The sequence below is a fragment of the Panthera tigris genome, chromosome D1 (assembly GCF_018350195.1).
Source record: "Panthera tigris isolate Pti1 chromosome D1, P.tigris_Pti1_mat1.1, whole genome shotgun sequence".
NCBI lineage: Eukaryota > Metazoa > Chordata > Mammalia > Carnivora > Felidae > Panthera > Panthera tigris.
The window spans coordinates 40,848,156-40,869,466 of NC_056669.1; the positions used below are offsets into that span (position 1 = coordinate 40,848,156).

General features: G+C 38.2%; 1 long non-coding RNA gene across 4 annotated transcripts in view; it reads right to left on the minus strand.

Moving 5' to 3' along the window:
- LOC122231151 overlaps positions 1-20,773 on the minus strand; it is a 33,184-nt gene extending 12,411 nt beyond the window's left edge. For 3 of the 4 annotated variants that reach the window (XR_006208320.1, XR_006208319.1, XR_006208322.1), the window contains exons 1-2: positions 20,485-20,773; positions 20,051-20,185 (exon numbers count right to left, since the gene is read on the minus strand). This is a non-coding gene — a long non-coding RNA (uncharacterized LOC122231151). Of the gene's footprint in view, positions 1-6,833; positions 7,496-20,050; positions 20,186-20,484 lie in introns of those variants that run through there. The other variant, XR_006208321.1, reaches the window with a different exon arrangement.
- Positions 20,774-21,311: the final 538 nt, after the last annotated feature.

Here is a 21,311-nt window from a genome sequence, read left to right on the forward strand (position 1 = left end):
ACCAGGTGCCGTTTATTGTTATTTTTTGTCTAAAGAAGGACATGCATCAGGTTGTCCCAGTTGCTGTGTGGACTCTTCCTGGGCCCTCAGTCTGATCCATGGATAGGTGGGAGTGTGCTGTGGGAAGAGTAGTAGTTCTACACCTGTAAGGAGCCAGGAGAGGTTCTTTCCTTACTTATTTACTATTGCTTCCATTTACTGTGTCAAATGGGTGTTGCCAAGTGGATTTATGACTGGATTAAAAAGATCCCTTCAAAGAAAGAATGGATTGAAGACAGTACTAATAACACAAACATAAGCAAAGAGTAAAAAATGGCAAGGCAGACATTTTTTCTTGTCAGCCACATTAGGAGCTAAAAATAATGCCAAACTATTCTGATGTGTTGAGAAGCCACATAAAAATACAATACCAAGATGACTATTTGAAATACTGATTTATTTCCACTCTCTTAATGATGAACTTTGCCCCAAGTATAAATTGTGCCCTAAACTATTAGCAAATTGGTAGTCTGAAGACATAATTACCAAAATATTGAACACATCATTAAAATTTTTCTCATATTAAAGTTTGTATTTTCTGTATGAATTTACAATATGCATCAAACGTCAGAAAGATAATACTGCAAATGATTTATAAATACATATATATATAAATACAATACATATATATGTACATATATTGGTAGAACACATTTGATCTACATCAAAACATGGTTTACTGATAAGATGCTGGTACCAAATAAATGTGGACATGATGCAAGGGAGGAGAGGCTTACAGTGCATTTTGATGGAGCACCTGACAGAGGTGAGCATAGAGGCATACAGAGCTTCTTTGAGGTGGAGATAATCTAGCCTAGAGGAAATCAGGGCGGAAGGCTGAAGGGCAGTAGTCCTTAGCTAAGCATGGAATGTGTGGGAGGGCATTCCAGGGAGAAGGAGCAAAGACAAAGAGGACATGGCAGACTCAGAGAACTGTAGGTGGTATAGGAGGTTAATGGTGACTCAGAAAGGGTGAATGAAATCCAAGTCCACAGTACAAACCAGAGATTTTAACTCAGGCCTTCCGATATCAAATTTCCAGTATTTCCCTTGGGAAGTCACAAGATGCCCAGGTTAACAAAGAGATAAAAGAAACACAAACACACACACACACACACACACACCCCAATGTGGGCTTTGGAATCAGACAGACTGAGGTTAGGATCCAAACAAAGTCATTTGTTCTGTGACCTTGATTAAGATGCTTCTCTTTTATAACCATGGGTCCTTAATCTGCAAATGATAACTATCAGATAGGATCATTTGAGGTTCACCCTAGTTGGCCTGCTGTACTTAGCACAGCAGCTGGCCTATGATGAATGCTGTAAGGTAAGGATTTTCTAGGAAAGATTAGTTCAGGGGCAGCATTCTTCCAGAGCCACCATGGGCAGCCTGCTAACAGCATTGCAAGTGAGGATACATTTTGTTTGCATATTCCTCACTGAAACTTGAATGGCAATAGAAAGAAGGCTTCAGTACGGTGAGGCAGCAGATGAAGAAAATGAGAGGCAAGGAAGAGACCTTTAGAATGAGTCCTCTTGAAATGGGACAAAATTGAAGTAGGTGAGAGATGTTTAGAGAAACTCCCAGCGGAAAGCGCTTTTGAAAGGAGAATTCTGAGCAGGGGAAAAGGAATGACCCTTCCCTTTGGAAGAACTATCTAGCGTAAACCACTGCCATGCTCTATGGTCAGGGCTTGCATGGAGCTGAGGAAAGGGACAGGCAAAGTTTTCCACTGGTTTACTCCAGTTGTGCCTTCAGCAATGCTCCAAGTCAGGCAAGGAAGCACAACAAGTAGAATCTTAGACAAAGCAATGTCTGGAAGAATTTCAATTACCAAGCAATGAAAGAGGAACAAAGGAGAAACAGAGGTATGTGTATGTAGGGGGGTAGTGTATACACACACATAGCACGTGTACATGTTTAGAGGGGAAGATGTTTTATTTTTATATTTTGAAGAATTCATTAAAAGAGAATTCACTCATTTTATCTCAGGAAAACCCAAACCAAGAGAATGACATTACAGAAATCAGAATAGGAGGCAGTTTTCAACTTCATGGGAAACCCATAGCATATTGTAACTCATTCACAGCATCTGTCAGGTTCCTCACGTCACTGCTTTTTTTATCCACAGGACTGTCTTGACCATGGTGTTGGTAGCTCTAGAGGACTGAAGAATACAGGGGTTATGCGCTGGCCTGGATTTGCTTTAAATCCTTGTATGCAACATTCAGGCTCTCTTCCCCCTACTAGCATATCTGGTGACACAGCCTAGCAATTAGACTGTGGCAGCTCTCGTCACAGCTGTGGAGTGGGCACATTTCAAGGCAGTACTCCATCTCTTCCAGGCAGCAACAGGGCTAGACTTGGTCTCTTCCCAGTGCTGCTCTCACCGCAGGAACACCCATCTTCTTTGCTGGGGGAAAGAAGGCTGCTCCAGCCACTGGGTAATTTTCACTTTCATGGAGATTGTTTATCATCATGTGATGTGATGGACAGTTAAGCATAATTCGGTGTGGGGCAAGCAACTTCTCTGAATCCAGAATATCTCATCTACCAGTGAAAAGATATTATTCATTTCAAAAGATTGCTGCAAAGATTGAATAAGACTGAAGTACCAGGCACAGTGCCTGGCATATCCTACCAATACAACAAATGATAATTTCTTCATTTAATTAAAAGTTACTGAATTCCCTGGCAAGGCTTTCTTTGCATGGAGGAAGAGGACTCTAGACCTGAACTATTCTCACTGCTAGTGATCCCATAGATAAGAAGACAATCTCCCTTAGCATCAGTTTCAATCTTCAGAGAACACAGATCAGCTCTGTTTGGGTCACATGTCCACCCTCAGACCATGACAGCATCCAGAGTGATGGGATAGTTCAACAGCTTATGCCACTTGACCCTTTGCAAGTGGGAAGAGTAGACAGATAAAAATAGCAACAATGCAGATGTGGCCATTACTTGAGTATAAATGACATAAAGTGGTGGAGAGCTGGGAGAGATTCACAATGGAAGCTTTGCAATGCCACAGTGAGAGTCTTGACATCTCAATGTGTCAGGTTCTTCTCATTTCATTCCACAATTCTAAAACAATTTGCCATTTGTTCTAAAATTACACCAAGTAAAAATAGTAATATATATTTAGAGTTAAGAAGAATGAATAAAGAAACAAAATAAGGGAAAGAAAATTATCAAAAATAACATTCTCTAGGTGGCCATTACACAAGAACCTGAGAAACAATCAGGTGCATACTATAGAGCTTTAGAAAAATCTAACTGCACAAAATCCTGGAAGATCTGCTACCTGGATACCACTAGTGAACTCAAACGCTCTCTCTCTTTTTTTTAATTTAGAAATAGAGAGCACAAGGAAGGGTGGGGAGGGTGGAAAGAAGAGAGAGGGAGAGAGAGACAGAGAGTGAGGAAATCCCAAGCAGGCACCATGCTCAGCACAGAGCCCCATGAGGGGCTTGATCCCATGACCCTGGGATGATGACCTGAGTCAAAATCAAGAGTCAGCTGCTCAACTGACTGAGCCACCCAGGGGCCCCTCAATATCTATTTCTAATTTCTATGAGGTGCCCAGTGAATCCTGGAGAAGTCTAGATGAAGCAACAAGAAAGAAGTCAGGGCACCTGGGTGGTTCAGTCAGTTAAGCATCTGATTTCAGCTCAGGTCATGATCTCATAGTTCATGGGTTTGAGCCCCATGTCGGGCTCTGTGGTGACAGCTCAGAGCCTGGATCCTGCTTCAGATTCTGTGTCTCCCTCTCTGTCTACCCCTCCCCCACCCTCACTCTGTCTCTGTCTCTCTCTCTCTCTCTAAAATAAATAATAAACATTAAAAAAATTAAAAAAAAAAAAAAAGAAAGAAGTCAGACAAGAGAACACAGCTAAGGAAGATGGCCTGCCATAAAGTTATGAGATGGATAGTAAAAATGTACTTTGGGAAAACATCAGGCAGTATAGAGCTGACATCAAATTTTCATAGCCAACATGTATACTCCTCCTCCTCCTCCTCTTCCTAATAGTAATAATGATAATAATAATAATAATATAGCAACATCTCTATAGTATGTATTGTGTGCCTATACTAAGCACTCCATATACCACTTAATAGTTACAAGAGTCCTATGAGGTAAGGATGTGCTACTGATCTCATTTTGACACCAGTTAGAGGTAACAAAAATAATGAGAGGGCAAAAGGCCACTTATTAAAAGAAATAACAGTTTCCCTGGTGAGTTGTAACCTTCCTTTACCTATAGGAATGTCAATTTGACACTATCTTCATCTAGAAAATGCAATTATTTTAAAACATTGCCACAAATTTATTTTCTGTAAAAATTGTATATGAGAAATCAAGTGTCATTACGCTAGGAGAGCTCTTCCGGATTTCTCAGAGCAGTGATAGGACCCACATCCCCTGGTGTCACTTCTGGAGATTTGGCTTGTTAATTTTGGCCTTGTGAAATGAGCAAATTTGTAGCTTTGTTGCCATAGAGTACAAAGCATTTGATTTATAAGGTTGCCACGTTAGGACATAAGGCACTTTCTATAATTAACACTCTCATTAGAATACATTTCTTACTTTCAAAGTTAATGGCAGAGATGACACTTGGGAGAATTAGTGAAGGATTGTCCAGAGACAGATCATAGATATTTCAAAGCATCAGGTTTGATAAAGAATGTCAACTGAGCACAAGGAAACATAATAGATTTAAGTACACTTTAGCTTTACCTCTAGTTATTTCTATAATGTAGAGTGTTCTTTGCTCCATATGTCATTCTTTTAAGAAGTTATGGTACGAAGCTACTGCATTGCTTATTCCCCATAATTACCTGGTGAGCCAGGCTGTGATTTTACTCCTTGGAGATGGGCCACAGGATCAGTGTGGCCAACTATTTAACCCATATTAGTTATAAGTGGGAAGCTAGACTTCAAATCTTAATTTGCATATCTCTTAAATCTTTGAGACAAATGATTCTCTGAAAATCATGTGACTGTGTTTCATATATTTTCAAGATAATTAAACAAACTTTCAAATAAGACAGAATCACTCACCAGCCCACCATGCTATAGGCCATGATTCCAATCACAGCCTAGTCCCTGTCTATATGCACATACGTGTTATGTATAGGTAATACAAGTGAACCAGATAGTCTCAGGCTTCAGGACTTAATTTCACCTTTAATCCCCAAATATCAATAGTTGGAGTTCTCACCCCTGTTGTCGGGAGGGCAGTGTGTTGTTATGGTCCCCTTCTAAAAAGTTTCTATGTATCCCAAAGAAGGCTTAGTCTTTCACATATTCCATTCTGTGACAGAAGTGGCTTCAACCCAGCTGGTTCAACAACTGGCTCTCCAGGAAAAAAAAAAGGATGTGTATATATAAAAACTCATATATCAAGTTTATCATTAAATTTACTGATATAAAGGATGTGTAATACAATTTACCATTATAGTGAAATATATAATTGTTTTTATAGTAAATTCCAAATAGCAATTGATTCTTACATAAGGATGTCACTGATTTATTATTTATTTTATTTTATTTTTAGAGACAGAGTGTGTGAGTGGGGGAGGGGGCAGAGGGAGACAATCCCAAGCAGGCTCCATGCTCAGTGCAGAGCCCAACTCAGGGCTCGATCCCACGACCCTGGGATCATGACCTGAGCTGAAATCAAGAGTCGAATGCTCAACCAGCTGAGACACCTAAGTGTCCCTGATTTCACTGTTTTTTGCAGAACTTTTGTGCCCTTAGAAAACATATGGTTGTGACTGACAAAACGTGTGGTCCTGACATAAATGTTGGTTGATATTTTGGTTTGCATAAAGGAATATAGCAAAAGTGAAACAACGAAAACAAACATTGTACAATATTTCCACCCTCCTGATACAAGAGGTGTAAGTAACTTGAAGAGCATAAGTATAATATAATAAAACAGGAAGTGGTGGGTTTTGAATATTTGTTACCTTCATTGTTAGTAAAATTTTTTTAATTGTAAGCTTTTATAAGGAGTTTTTAATAATGTCTGCACTTTACAATGATCTCACAAAATCCCTGAAAATTAAACAGCTGGGTCTTAGAAGCTGTCATGAGCCGCCTTAGCATACTATTTCCTAGGCGTGTTTCTACACAGTTTCATGTTCCAGCATCTTCGAAAGACTGCCCCCCTCCACTCACTGCTACCCACAGGGGAGGAGGGGAGCGTAGGCTCAGGAGGTTTTTCAAAAAGGAAAGGCAATCCACAGAGATACACCTCTACCTACATCAAAGGCAAACTCATTATTATGCAGAGCAGTTACATTCCACACACCTTCTTATTTCAGAGGACTTTTGCCTCATTGAGTGTAACCAAAAGGGCCACCAAAATATTTCCTTCCAAAAAGGAATCATCTGCTCTAAAGATAAACTCTAGTTTCCACCTCAGAATGCAGACCCTTCTTATAATTGTTTAAATAGATCTCCCTCTCTTTAAAAGCAGGATTAGTTTAAAAACTATGCAAGTGTACTCTATGTTCTAATGGGCTCAATTGTTTTATAAATATGATACATATCTACAACATATACATGTTGTAAATATTAGGTTAGTTATACTGTAAATGGTATGTGCAACTGTATTTTACATAATGTTTCCTATTCTGCTTTCCCCACATAATATCATTGTAAACATTTCTCTATTGTGTTTGTAATTTCCATTTTACTGGCTGCATGTAATAGAATACTTCCTACTGATTATAGCAATTTTTACTTAAGTTTATTTATTTATTTAACAAAAAGTTATGGAGAACCTACATGTGGTATTTTGGGACAGTCAAATGATCAGTGGTACATAAAACCATCATGGGCCCCTTTCATGCAACACATAGTCTAGTGGGAGAGAGAAACATTACACAGAAAACACTGAAAATTGGGATAAAAGCTGGGTGGAATGGTCAGCATATGATTGGAGGGACTAGCAGAGGCAGGTCCATGTACGATTTTATAGGCAATTTTAAGAAGATTAGATTTTATTCTGATTGTAATGAGAAGCCTTTGAAGGTTCCAAATAGGGGTGCATGGAATGCCATTTATATTTTTAATAGCCCTTGTGTGGCTGTTATTTGCAGAAAGGGTTGGACGGGGCAGGGACACAAGTGAAGGGATCACTTTGAGGATTGGGAAGACGCTGGTGGTTTGAACCGGGGTGTTTTCTGTGATGATAGAGGTAGGTGGAGATATCTGAGGTGTCCTTTGGTGTGGATGGAATGACTTGAACCATTAGGTGGATGGAGCTCTTCCTTCTTCAAAGAGGATGCATTCACTGGAGGGACTGGCAGGTGCTTGGCCTTGGAGGACTAGGCTTCAGGATGTCGGGTTTTGTTTCTGTTTTTGTTTTTAATTTGTTTATACATATTCAGTATTTCAAAGTGTGGTAAGATGAGGTGAATCTCTCCGCATATTTTCTGGTAACTAACATAAAAAGCAAATTTGAAATCTCAGAGAGCAAATTAAAGAATATATCTGATAGGCAGCATGATACATGAAAATCAAAAGAGAGTTGGAAAGTACTAGAGGGAGGAAAGAAGGAAAATTCAGGGTTTCTGACAAGTCACAAGGAATCATTGGAAACACCACGTTATGAAATTCTTCAAGGACTAGCTAGTTATTGGCATAAAATTATTAGAAGCTTATAAGTTTCCTGTATGTGATTTTTTCCCCCTACTTATTAAAAATGGCTTTTGCTTAAACCATGAAAGAGGCTAGGGGTTAAATAGTGTTATAAATGGGGAAAAACCTGGTTATAAGTGATTTAGCTTATATTGAAGTTATATCTTAGATGATCTGAGTTATGAGGCCTCTGAATAAGTTGTAAAGATAACTTTCAGTTTCTTTTCTAAAAATAAAAGTCCTTTTGCAATGGGACACCTCAAATATGGATAGACCTGATTTAGTTACTCTCTGGTTACTGTGCCTCTAACCTGACCTGTGCTCTCTGAGCTCCAGAACCTGGATTGTAAGTGCCATTTGGGTCTCACAAATGCAATCTTCCCTCTAAAAATATCTTAAAATATTCTTTATGGGAACCTCAGGAGGGCATCCAATACATAAGCTTAAATACATACTTGTCAACAACAAACTACACATAATATCATAGATGTTTGTCCTTGGAAAGGTTACTCAGCCTTGATTTGCTTACATGAATTGTAAAGACAATAATACTTAATATATAGGGTTGCTTGAGCACTAAGAGAGATCCTGTTTATAAAGTATTTTTCACCATGCTTGGAAAGGACTAAACACTTAATAACTAGTAACTATTATTATTTTATTTACTAGGGTCAGGTTTATCATCCCGTTATTATCTCAAGTCTTCCCCAGTAGGGTTTGTTGAAATACTTATTTTCTGTGCTTGTTAGATTTTTATCTTCTTGTCACTTTATTTCATAGTATCTGCTTATCTTGCTCTGAGGATTTTGCCCACACAAACTGCTGCTGGACAATCATTTAACTGAGTCCCTACTATGGTTTGCAGGACTTTTACAAAGGAGAATTCCTGCCTTGGTTTTGGCTGAGGCCCCAAATTGGCAGAGGCAAACAGCTGCGTTCTATTTCTATAATGGAGTGAAGTACCAGGCCACCTATTCAAGATCCACAAAAGAGTTTTCCAACTCCAGCTATATAGCCCTTGAATCAACACCCACCTTTAGAAGAAGAATAATAAGGTAGCAATTAGAGAATGTAGGTAGAAAGGCTATGGCAGCACCGAGGCTGGGACACCCCCACTCTGTACACACTCACCCCACGTTGAGTGAGAATTGCTTTGAGGAAACCATGCAGACTAACTGACCTGAGTCTTCTGTAGGCCCTGGGCCAAGCGTAGAGAGGCCCACAGTTATGAGGTTGTAGCTGGTTAGTTGCGTTCACAGCAGAGGAGAGGCAGCTGTGTTAGGGAAGCCTGAACTCTGTTTGTCAAAAGGATCCTTTGGCAAAAGGATGCGTGATGACTGCTTGATGAGCAGATGTGGGACAATATGAGACAAAATCCACCCAGAGATGTTCTGAAATGACTTGAAGAAGGAAGAGTGATGTGTCCTCAAAAGGGAGAGTCTGCGTGGCATAGATCATGCAGATGGGGGATTTTATGGGAACAAGCAGATGAAGCGTTGCCTCAGTTGTGAGAACTGAAGTGAAAGATCCCAGCAATGACACTGTCTGCAAGGAATCCAGTCTAAATGTCTGCCAACCCCAAAGAGACTTAATTTTAGACTTGCAACAAGTCCAGAGCAAACCAAAAGTAGATTAGTAATGTCAGAAAGTAACACCTTTCCTACTCCCTACCTCTTTTCTCTTCCTTGGCTTCTAACTTGGAAAAGCATGTGCAGCCCAGGGTTGGTAGAAGGCGGGGGGGGGGGGGTGTAAAAAGTGCTCCCCTCATTGTCGCTTATTAAGAGGACATGACTGCCAGACCCTCGAGTGGCCCTGGCAACTGGAGGCTCCTCCTCCCTCCCATGTCCCTGGCATGTATGCTCCACCCACCATTCCACTGGAGCCATTTTGAAGGACTTGAGAGGACTTGTGCTATTGAGACCCTCTGGATGGTATACCTGACTGAACCCCACTGAGGTCTTTATATAAACTTTTCAGATTCTGGCTGGTGGGTGTGAACATCTACTCATCTTGCAGCCACCCAGGACAAGTCTCTTAAGTAAGTTCTCCCAATTGCCAACCCTGCCACCTACCAGTCTGGAGTGGCCTACAGTTTTCTTTGGTGTTTCCTTGCCCAAAGTACACAGGGGTTGCTTGGTTTCCAATTTTACCCTGGAACTCCCTAGGTTGTGAACCAACACCCATCCTTCTGAATGAGGAAGAGAGAAGTTTTGACTTTGGATGACTTTATTATAGTGAAACAGACATATTAATTACTGAAATAAGACTATTTTTTGAGATTATAGTAACCAGTGCATGTAGTATGTACGTATGTATGTATGTACATATCATTTAAGAGGGAATGAACAAGTTATGGAGACTGCCTAGATTTCATCTAATGGGAAGGGGAAGAACAACCCCCCACAGAATGGCTTTGAATGCCCAGTTGGAGGACAGGGGCTCCTTCATTGCTTCTGAGTATCATTTAGCCAATCTACTGGTTGCATTGGCACCCAGTAGTGAATCAAGTGTTTGAATAATATTTACTACCATTTTTTGAGCACCCACCAAGTGCCAGACACATTAGATTCCATCTGCCTCCAATATACTTTTCCTGACCTAGGCTACTTGTTATATTCATTATTATACATTCTATCTCCATTGAAATAATATTCTCTTACTTTCTGCTCCCATACATCCATAGATTTCCCCAATCTAGCATGTTCTATAGATTTTAGTTTAATTCCTTTTTTAATTGGCTATCTTCTCCATTAGTCTGTAAAATATGTGAGGATAGGTCTTCCTGGCATGGTGACTGTTAGTAAGGTATTTTCAAAATTATCTCAATTAATTGTCATAATAATCTAAAGTATTATTTTGTGGGTAAGGAATGTAAACTTTGTGGGTAATATTGTGCCTATATTCAATCAGCTGGTGGTTGGTAGAGTTAGAATGCACAGCTTGGGTTGGAGTTGGTCTTTCTGACTCCAAGCAGTATGGGAATTTCCATGTTCCATTTTCCTCTGATAGAAATAACTCGACTAAATATATCTTGGCATTGAAAAACTCAAAATTGTAAACAACATCAACAAAATGATGATGAAGGGTTCTACCCATGGATTGCACCATGATAACCTAAAATTGTAACACAGAATCTCAGCAGTGTCTTTTAAAAAAATTCCAGTATATTGAAAATTAGGTGTAAATTCAATAACTTGTTAGTCATTACTGTTTGTTTACTACTTTCTCATTAAAGAGCTAGATGTTTTAATGTATTGTACATTTTAAGTGAATAAAGGGAATATACATTCATTCCTAATCCTAATTAAAAATCTAACAAAACTCCGTTTGTTTTTTTTTTCCCTGTATCAGTGCAGATATCAAAGCAAAACTGCAGAAGAGAGAAAAGTAAATGCTGTTGCAAGCCTTTCTCTTCTAAAGTCTCATGATAAAATATTGTACAGCAACCAACACTGAAACTGAAAATTGCTTAGACTTAATTCAATTTAGAACTCATTTTCCCAGTATCATTCATGTTCAAGCTATTGTGCTGGGTACTGTAGGAGACAGAAAGGTAAGTAATTTGTGGATTCTGCCCTCAAGACGTTTACAGTTTGGTGAAGATAACAACAAGTGAAGTGCTGCAGAATGAGAAAATAAAGCATTCAGAAAGCAAAGGGAAAAGTAAGAAAGGGAGGAAGGTATAAAAGAAATAGAATAAAACTTCCCAGAGCTGAGATGCATCAAGTCTTTTGATGGAAAGAGCTCATGCAGTGTTAACCAAGAGAAATGAAAAGCATCATAGTTGGTGTGCTGGCTACCTTTTCTTTGCTCTCTACCTTAACTCTCTGCCATTTACCATTTTCTAAGATAGATAATATCATCTGCTCCCCATTCCCTGGGCCTTTGAGTTGGTTTGGCCAATGAGATTCCTAGTTAGAGATGGGAAGCAGGCAGAAGGGTGGGCTCAGGGTGTTTATTCCCCCAGGTCTGTCTGAGGAGTCTCTTTGAGCTCATTATCCCTCTCCAACACAAGTCACTGCTGCTCTTAAGATGGTCTTCTGCAGGACTCCCTGGTGATCCTGTCTTTCCTTGTCTCTGAGCTTAGGAGTGGTAACAGCTCTGAAATTACTAATCCTGAGTAGTATCTGGCACTATCCCTAGTGGTTCTCCTACACCTCCCACCAAAAACACCTGAGAATTTCCTGGACATAATTAAAATAAAATAGGAAGCATTGCTCTCTGCATTTCTACTTTCCTAGCTATAGGTTTTGCAGTTTGGAGAAAAGAGTACTTAGTTTCATAACTTTAACTAGGTCTTTGCTAAGATGGAAACACATCTATCTGTTTACTGTCGTATTACCATGACTATACAGTCCTTGGCCCACAGTAGGTGCTTTATTGATACTTTTTGGGGAGGAGGGAGCAAACAATTCCTAAAGTTCTGGCTTATTAAGTCACTTGGAAATTGATTTCAGTGTTCTCTACTTGAACACAGTGATGGTGAATTCACACTGGCTGGAAAAAGGCCATTCTACTGTAGATAGTGGTATTTGGTTCATATCCCTCCTACCACCTGGGCCTAGATTTGAATTAATGCCTCAGATGAGTCTCAGTAGTACAGAATAATAGGGTACTTGTCCCTGCCTTATTTTGAAATCTGTGTATCTCTTAAGAGTTAACTGACTCTTGGTCAACCATGCCAGGTGTTTATCCATATAGATTTTACAATTATTTCTTGTGCTTTTCTACATGGATGTACATTAAATCATATCTTCTTCATGTTTGTATTTATGAATTTTGTGAATCTAAATATTTTATAGTTATCCCTACTATATTTTGGGAGGGGGATTTTTTTACAGAAAAAAAATTAGGCATAATTTCATTATAGTAAAGGTTGCTGTTTTTATGGTACAGTTCTGCACGTTTTGACAAATTTATGTAGCCATGTAACCACTACCACAATCTAGATAAAGTAAACTTTAATTGCTCCAAAACATTCCCCACCACAGTTATGTAGCCAACCAGCCTCCCACTCCCACCTCTGGCAACCACTGCTGTTTTCTGCCCCTATAGTTTTGCCTTTGCAAGAATGTCATTTCAGTGAAATCATTTAGTATAAAGGCTTTTGACTATGGCTTCTCTCATTCAGTATAATGCATTGGACACTCAGTTACAGCTTGTTGAATGTACCCAGTGTTTGTTCCTTTTCATTGCTATTATCCCATCACACAGATATACTATAATCAAGTGTATCCATTCCCCAGTAGAGAGACACTTGTGCTATTTCTAGATTTTGGCAACTACAGATAAAGCTGTTATAACCATTTTTGCCCTTCTTTTTGTTTGAACATAGGTTTTCATTCACTTGGAGAAATATCCTGTAGTGGGATTTCTATGTTACTTGTTAAGTGTATGTTGAATTTGCAAGGAATTGCCAAAATGTTTCCAGAAAGTGGCTGAACTCTTTTGCATTCCTCTCTGCAATGTATGAGAGTTCCTGTTAGTCTATCTACATCCATGTCAGCACTTGGTATTTTCAGATTTTTTTAAAAATTTAATTTGATTCTAATAGGTATATAGTTGTATCTTACTATGGTTTTTATTTTGTCTCTAGTGACTACTGATATTGAGCATCTTTTCATGTATTTATTTGAAATCTTTATCTCTTCTTTGATGAAGTGTCTGTTCAAATATCTCCTCCATTTATTATTGGATTTTAAAAGTTCTTTACATAATTTGGATATGCTCTTTATTAGAAATGTGATTTATAAACAGTTTCTCCCTTTCTGTGGCTTATCTTTTCATTCTCCTGATATTTTCTTTTGAAGAGTAAATGTTCTTAATTTTGATGAAGTTCCAATTTTTCAAATGTTTTCTTTTATGAGCTGTGCTTGGGGTGTTATATCTAAGAAATTCATGTTTAACTTCAAGAATGCAAAGCTTTTCCTTTATGTGTTCCTGTAGAAATTTTATAGTTTTAGGTTTGACATTTAGGTCATGATCCATTTTGAGTTAATTTTTATGTAGAGTGAGAAGTATGGATTGAGGTTCATTTAAAACATAACACATTTTTATCCAATTTTTCCCCATTATTATCCAATTGTCTCGTGAGCACCATTTGTTGAAATGACTTTCCCTTCTCCACTGAATTGTCTTTACACCTTCATAAAAAATTGATACTATGTGTGTGCTTCTATTTCTGGACTCTTCTGTTCCATTTATTTATACTATGTCCGTACTCTCTCATCAGACTCTCTTGACTTTGATAGTGTGATATTTTGATTTATAAAAACATATATTTGGTCATTTAGAGGACTAAAACATATTTCTTATGCATGTTTTGTTTTCCTCCATAGTTCTTGGCTCACAGCTTCCCAAATCCTTGGAATTTCCTAAGTGTTGGGAATGATAAAGGTGTCTTTTGTTAGTTAATGAGGTGGCTTGTGGAATGCCCCTAGGTCACCTGAGGATGAAGGCTGGTCACCACAGAAACCAATCATATCATTTAGAGAGTTAGAATTTTCAGTCCCGCCCCAGACACCTCCAGGGAGGGGAGAGGCTGGAAGTTCAATTAGTTGCCAATGGTCAATTATTCAATCAATCATGCCTATGTAATGAAACCTTCAAAAAAGCCCAAAGGACTGGACTTGGAGATGTTCTGAGTTGGTGAACACGTGGAGCTGGGATAGTGTCACACCTCCAGCTCCATACCCTTTCCCCACACCTTGCCCTATGCATCTGATCTAATGATCTAGTAAAGTAAGACATAAGTAAAATGTCTCTCTGATATTTCTAGTAAGAAAAATGTTTCTTTGAATTCTGTAAACCATTCCAGTAAATTAATCAAACCTTAAGAGGGGGTCTTGAGACTCTTATTTATAGCCAGTTAGTCAGAAGTATAGGTAGCAATCTGGGCTTGTGACTGGTGTCTGAAGTGCATGTGTGGGGCAGTCTTGTAGGACTGACCTCTCAATCTGTGGGGTCTGATGCTATCTCTGGGTAGAGAGGGTCAGAGTTGGGTTAAATTGTAGGCTACTCAGCTGGTGTTAGAACACTGCTAGCTGTATGTGTGGGGACCCTCGACACCCACATTGGAATTGGTACCGGAACCTAAAGATATACTCTTATAGTAAGTTTGGAATTCGGGTAACATGAAACTTCCAACTTTGTTCTCTTTTCTCAAAACTGTTTTTGAGTATTCTAGTTTATTTGCCTATCTATAAAAGTTTTAGAATGAGTTTGTCAATTTCTAAAAAAAAAAAAATTACGGGATTTTGACTAGGATTATGTTTGAATCTACAGATCAGATTGTGGAGGATTGGCTTATTAACAATTTCAAATCTTTCAATCTGTGAACTGGTGTATCTCTCCATTTATTTAGATCTTCTCTGATTTCTTTCAACAATCTTTTGCAGTTTTCAGCAAATAGATCTTGCACTTATTTTGCAAGATTTGTACATAAATATTTCATTTTTGGGGTGTTATTGAAAATGGTAATTCAAAACATTTAAATTTCTGATTATTCACTGCTAGTATGCAGAAATGATTACATTTTATGTTAACACTGTATTCTTCAACTTTGCTACTCTCTAATTAATAGCTTTTTTGAAGCTTCTTTGAGATTTTTTACATAGATAATCATGTAATTTGCAAGTAGAGACAGTTTTATGTCTTCCTTTCCAATGAGTATGTCTTTTGTTTCTTTTTCTTGCATCTCTATTACGTTTCTTCTTTTTTTATTTAGCCTATTGTTCTAGCCTGTCAAGAACTTTGGAATCATGAAACTGTCACCTCGTTTTTTCTTTGTTGATCAAAAAGTTCACCAATTCCTCATCTTATTTTTAGAAGTATGGAACCAGATAGTTTTGTAAAACAAACAAAATAAAACCATTTTTTAGGAAAAATTTCAAAAATATATAGATGTGGAAAAATAGATTAACACCTCATACCTATTACAGAGTTTCAAAAATTATCAACTCATGGCCAATTTATCTCATCTGTATCTTCACTGACTCCCTCTTTGTGCTCCCACCACTGGGGCATTTTAAGGTATGTTCAAACCACGTATTATATTCAGATAGAGATTTGACAACAAACTGTTCACTATGCTGTAAGCGGTCCAAATTGGAATGCTGTCTTACTCATAATTTTATATCCACTGCATAGCTCAGCATCCTGCAGACAGAATATATGTTCAAAAATTTTTTTGTTGAACTAAATTCTTATGGGACCTGTCACTTTAGTATAGTTTTAAAAACACTTTCTTTTTTTACTTTTTGAAAATCAGTCTACCTTACTTTGAGGTCCCTTCCTATATTTAGTTGTTTATGCAATCTTCTGTTTGAAAATATTTTATTTAATACACATTACAAAATATAAGAAAGCATATGAGTATCAAAGCATAATAATGTAATCTATACTCAACACCCAATTTAAGAACCAGAATTTTATCGTAACACTGAAGCTGCTGTTATTCCTTCAAATTCTGTGTTCTTGGTCTCTTTCTGTAAGTAATCTCTGCTGTGAATTTTGTTATTCTTACTTTATTTTATTTTATTTTATTTTATTTTATTTTATTTTATTTTATTTTATTTTTTTAGAGAGAGAGAGAGAGCATAAGCTGGGGAGAGAGGCAGAAGGAGGGAGGTAGGAAGGGAGGGAGGGAGGGGGAGGGAGGGAGGGAGGGAGGGGGAGAGAGAGAGAGAGAGAGAGAGAGAGAGAGAGGGAGAATATCTTAAACAGACTCTATGCTCAGCACAGAGCTCGGTTATGGGCCTAATCCCAAAACTGTGGGATCATGACCTGTGCCAAAATCAAGAGTTGGATGCTTAACTGACTGAGCCACTCAGTTGACCCTATATTTTAAATACTTATACAGGGTCCGTGAGTTTGAGCCCCACGTCAGGCTCTGGGCTGATGGCTCAGAGCCTGGAGCCTGCTTCTGATTCTGTGTCTCCCTCTCTCTCTGCCCCTCCCCCGTTCATGCTCTGTCTCTCTCTGTCTCAATAATAAATAAACGTTAAAAAAATTAAAATAAATAAATAAATACTTATAAATATATCCTTAGAAATGGTATTATTTAGTTTGGCTCATTTTTGAGGTTTATAAAAATGCTATCATGTTAGAGTTAAATTTCTGTACATTATTCTTACAGCATTCAATTTACATTATGTAATTATTGGTATGGTTTGACTTAAATAAACTATCTTACTTTCTATTTGTCTGATCTGTTCTTTGTTCTTTTTTTTTTCTGCTTTTCCTCACTTTTTTTTTTTTTGATATTATTGTCAAATTGGTTTCCATACAACACCCAGTCCTCATCCCAACAAGTGCCCTCCTCCCTGCCCATCACTGACTTTCCCCTCTCCCCCACCCCATCTACCCTTGGTTTGTTTTCAGTCCTTAAGAGTCTCTTATGGTTTGCCTCCCTCCCTCTTTGTAACTTTTTTTTTTCCCCTTCCCCTCCCACAATGTCTTCTGTTATGGTTCTCAAGATCCACATGAGTGAAAACATATGGTATCTGTCTTTCTCTGCCTGGCTTACTTCATTTAGCATAATACCGTCCAGTTCCATCCATGTTGCTGCGAATGGCCAGATTTCATTCCTTCTCATTGTCAAGTAGTATTCCATTGTATATATAAACCACATCTTCTTTATCCATTCATTTTCCTGACTTCTTTTGGATTAATCAAACATTTTTTGGATTGTACTTCCCTTCCATTTTTTTTTAGTTAAATCACCTTTATAATGTGTTTGGTGATAATTGTAAGGTTTAAAATATAAGTCTTTAACTCATTATAGTGTATCTTCACATAATATTATATTACTTCACATTGAGTGTATGAACCGTGTAACAATTTCTTCCCTCCCACTCTTTGCACTATTGTTGTCATACATTTTAGTTCTCATGTGCTGCAAACCCTTCAGTATATTGCTACTTTTCATGCTTTAAACAATATATATGTAAAGTTATTAAAAATAAGGAAAAAAGTCTTTATATTTACTCTAATTTTTACCATTTCTGATGCTTTACATTTCTTCACACAGATCCAAATTTGCATCCGATACCATCTTCCTTCTGCCTAAAGAACTTTGTTTAAAATTACTGCCATCCAAATCTACTGGCATTATTTTAGCTTTTGGTTTTCTGGAAAAGTCTTTGTTTTGCCTTCCTTTTTTTTAAAGTTTTTATTTAAGTGATCTCTAAACCCAATGTGGGGCTTGACCTCATGACCCTGAGATCAAGAGTGTCATGCTCTTCTGACTGAGCCAGCCAGGCACCTTCCTTTTTGATGGGTACTTTGCTGAGTGCAGAATTCTAGGCTGACAGATTGTTTTCTTTCAGCACTTTAATTATGATATTCTATCATAGGTCTCAATATTCTCTAGGTCACAATATTTCTGAAGAGAAGTTTGCAATTGTCATTCAGAACTCCAACTACATATATGTTAGACTATTTGATATTCTACCAGTGCTCTTAGATATTCTGCTCTGATTCTCTCCCTCTCATCTTTGTCTTAAGTTTGGCTAATTTCTCTTGACTTATCTCCAAGTTCACTGGTTCTTCCCTCAGCCATATACCATGTCCTGATATGTCTGTTGAAAGAATTATCTCTGATATCAAAATTTTATTTATAGCTTTTATATTTGACATTTTTAATAGTTTCCATCTCTCTGGTACATACAATCCCCCATTTCTAACATTTATTTATTTTTGAGTGAGAGACAGAGCACAAGGTGGGGAGGCGGGGGCAGAGAGAGAGGGAGACACAGAATCCAAAGCAGACTCCAGGATCTCAGCTATCAGCACAGAGCCTGACGTGGGGCTCAAACTCACAAACTGCGAGACCATGACCTGAGCCTTAGTCAGACACCTAACTGACTGAGCTACCCAGGTGCCCCTACAATCCCTCATTTTTAAATCTATGTTCTCAACCTTTCTGTTAGATTTTTTAGCATATTAATCAAAGTTGTTGTCTAGGAGTTCTTACACCTGAATTTTCTCTGATCCTATTTATTACTTTATCTCTTGACAATAGTTCTTTTTTGTTGTTGTTTTGGTCTGTCTCATAATTTTTTTAATATATATATATATTTTTTCTTCTTAAGTAATCTCTATAGCCAATGTGGGGCTCGAAGTCACAACCCCAAGATCGAGAGTAGTCGCATGCTCTACCCACAGCCAGCCAATAATTTTTGATTGAATGTGCTACATCATTTGTAGACAGCAGAGACTGGAGTCAATAGCATTTATTCCTGGAAATGGACTTGGATCTTCTCAGACTATTAGTGTTGGGGGTTGAGTCAATCTAGTCACTAGTTCAATTGGGTTTCTGTGCCATGGCTGCTATAGTTACTATTAGCACACCATAGGCTTTGAGTTTCTCCAGTAGTGAACAGCCATTACCTTCATCTTACTGTGTGGCCTGGAGTACTGGAGGGTTATTTCCTGTGCCTCATCTCTACTCTCACCTTTTAGCAGTCCCTGTATGCTTATATTACAAAGTTCTCTTTCTACTCTCTTTTCCCTTCCTTAGGGGTAGATTGCTATTGCTTGTTACTTGTTGCTAGGTTTGCTGTGGGACTGGGGGATATTTTGGTTTTCTTGGGCCAGTCTCATCTTTAGCCAGGATCTATGTGCCTGGACCTTGAGGATGGGGTGTGTATAGTGTGCCTGCCAATTCCACTTGTGGCAACTACACTCTGTCTTGTGTCTGTGGCAGGTTTTAGGCAGAAGGGTTTCCTGACCTTTCCCTAGGGTAGCAGACCTCTGCTATATATTGGTGCAGGACCCTGGACATAAAGATTTTCCTTTCTCTCTCCTGGGAAGACAACTTGTTTCTCCTCTTCCCCAAGCAGGTTTCTGGTGGCAGGAAGGGAAATGTTATATTCTTCCTTCAAAGAAGGATGGGTTTTGCTTCTATCTCTTCCCTTGTGACCCCAAGGAACAGAGGGTTTGCTGCCCTTCCCCAAGTGGTTTAAAGTTTTTACCTTTTTTAAAATGTTTATTTATTTATTGAGAGAGAGAGAGAGAGAGAGAGAGAGAGGGAGAGCATGAACTGGGAGGGGCAGAGACAGAGGGAGAGAGAGAATCCCAAGCAGGCACCACGCTGTCAACCCAACATGGGGCTCGATCTCACAAACCATTGAGATTGTGACCTGAGTCAAAATCAAGAATTGGACCCTTAACCAACTCAGCCATCCAGGTGTCCCAGGCTTTTACTTTTTATAAAAGACAGGTCAAGGGAAATGGATGGTGCTTTGTGCCTTAATCCAAGCAGATTACTTTCTTTTAATTACTTATTCTAAATTTATATGCTGCCCATATGTGGCCTTTAGAAATTTGTTAATACTTTAGCTAATTTCTTCTTACCTTTTTTTTGTAGCAGCTCTGTGTTTTGCTTGTGCTCTGGCAAAGGTAAAATAATTTCCATGTCTTATTTCTCCTTGGAAGGGCTTGTCTCTTTCTGAAATTCAGTTCTTGTGGTTGCCTCATGACCTCAGCTCCCTGAAGGGTTCAAGAAAAGTTATGATTTTGTATACTATCTGGTTTTTGTTATTGTCATCAGGACAGGAACAACAGCTTAAGTGGAAGCAGGATTTATATGCTTTCTTTACTCAGCATTATATTTTTAAGATTCATTTATATTATTGCATGTAGCTGCAGTTCATTTATTTCCCCTGATGTATAATATTCTGTTATGTGAATATAGCATCATTTATCCATTTTCCCGTAAATAGGCATTCAGGTTGTTTCTAGTTATTTATTTTTACGAATAACCTTGCTTTGAACACTCTTAATCATACCTGTTGGTGCACCTTGGTAAGTTTCTCTAGCTTATACATCTGTAAGTGGTATTGCTGGATTGTAAAGTATATATGCTGATGTTCAGCATTACAAATAATGCCTTTGGCTTGGCTTTTCATTTAGGCCTTCATACTTGAAGAAAAGCTGCACATGTCACAAGTACTTATCTTATTTTCTTTTGGTCATCACTTATGTCTAGCCTTCCTTTCTTTACAACCTCTTGAGTTCTAATTCTACTGGTTTTTTATTTGAATCTTGGCTTCACCTGTGGCTTATGATCTAGCTCTTACTCACTTGATGCTTTTAGTTCATTTGCCTGATTTTTGACCTTCCTTTCTTTATGACCTCCTTATGTCTAACCTTCCTTTCTTTATGACCTCTTGAGTTCTAATTCTACTGGTTTTTTATTTGAATCTTGGCTTCACCTGTGGCTTATGATCTAGCTCTTACTCACTTGATGTTTTTAGTTCATTTGCCTGATTTTTGACCCTCAGTGCTTCTCAAAACATTTTGGTTTGGATCTGCTACTGTAGTTTTTATTGCTTTGATTGATAGAATATAATATTCCACATTTTATTTAGCCCCTCAACTCCCCATCTTTTGCTCTGGCCAAATGAGCCAGCATCCTGCCTCAGTATTTACTTCTTGGCCTACTGTGTTTGTGTGTTATTATTTGAACACTTAAGGTTGAAATAACTCCATCAATCATTATCCTTTAGGTAGACTTAACTTCACTCTAGAAACTGGGTAAGTAGTTAACTAGTCAGAACTGCAAGCCTCATTTCTCGACTTTGTCTTCAAGGATAGCAAGAAAGATAAAATCGAG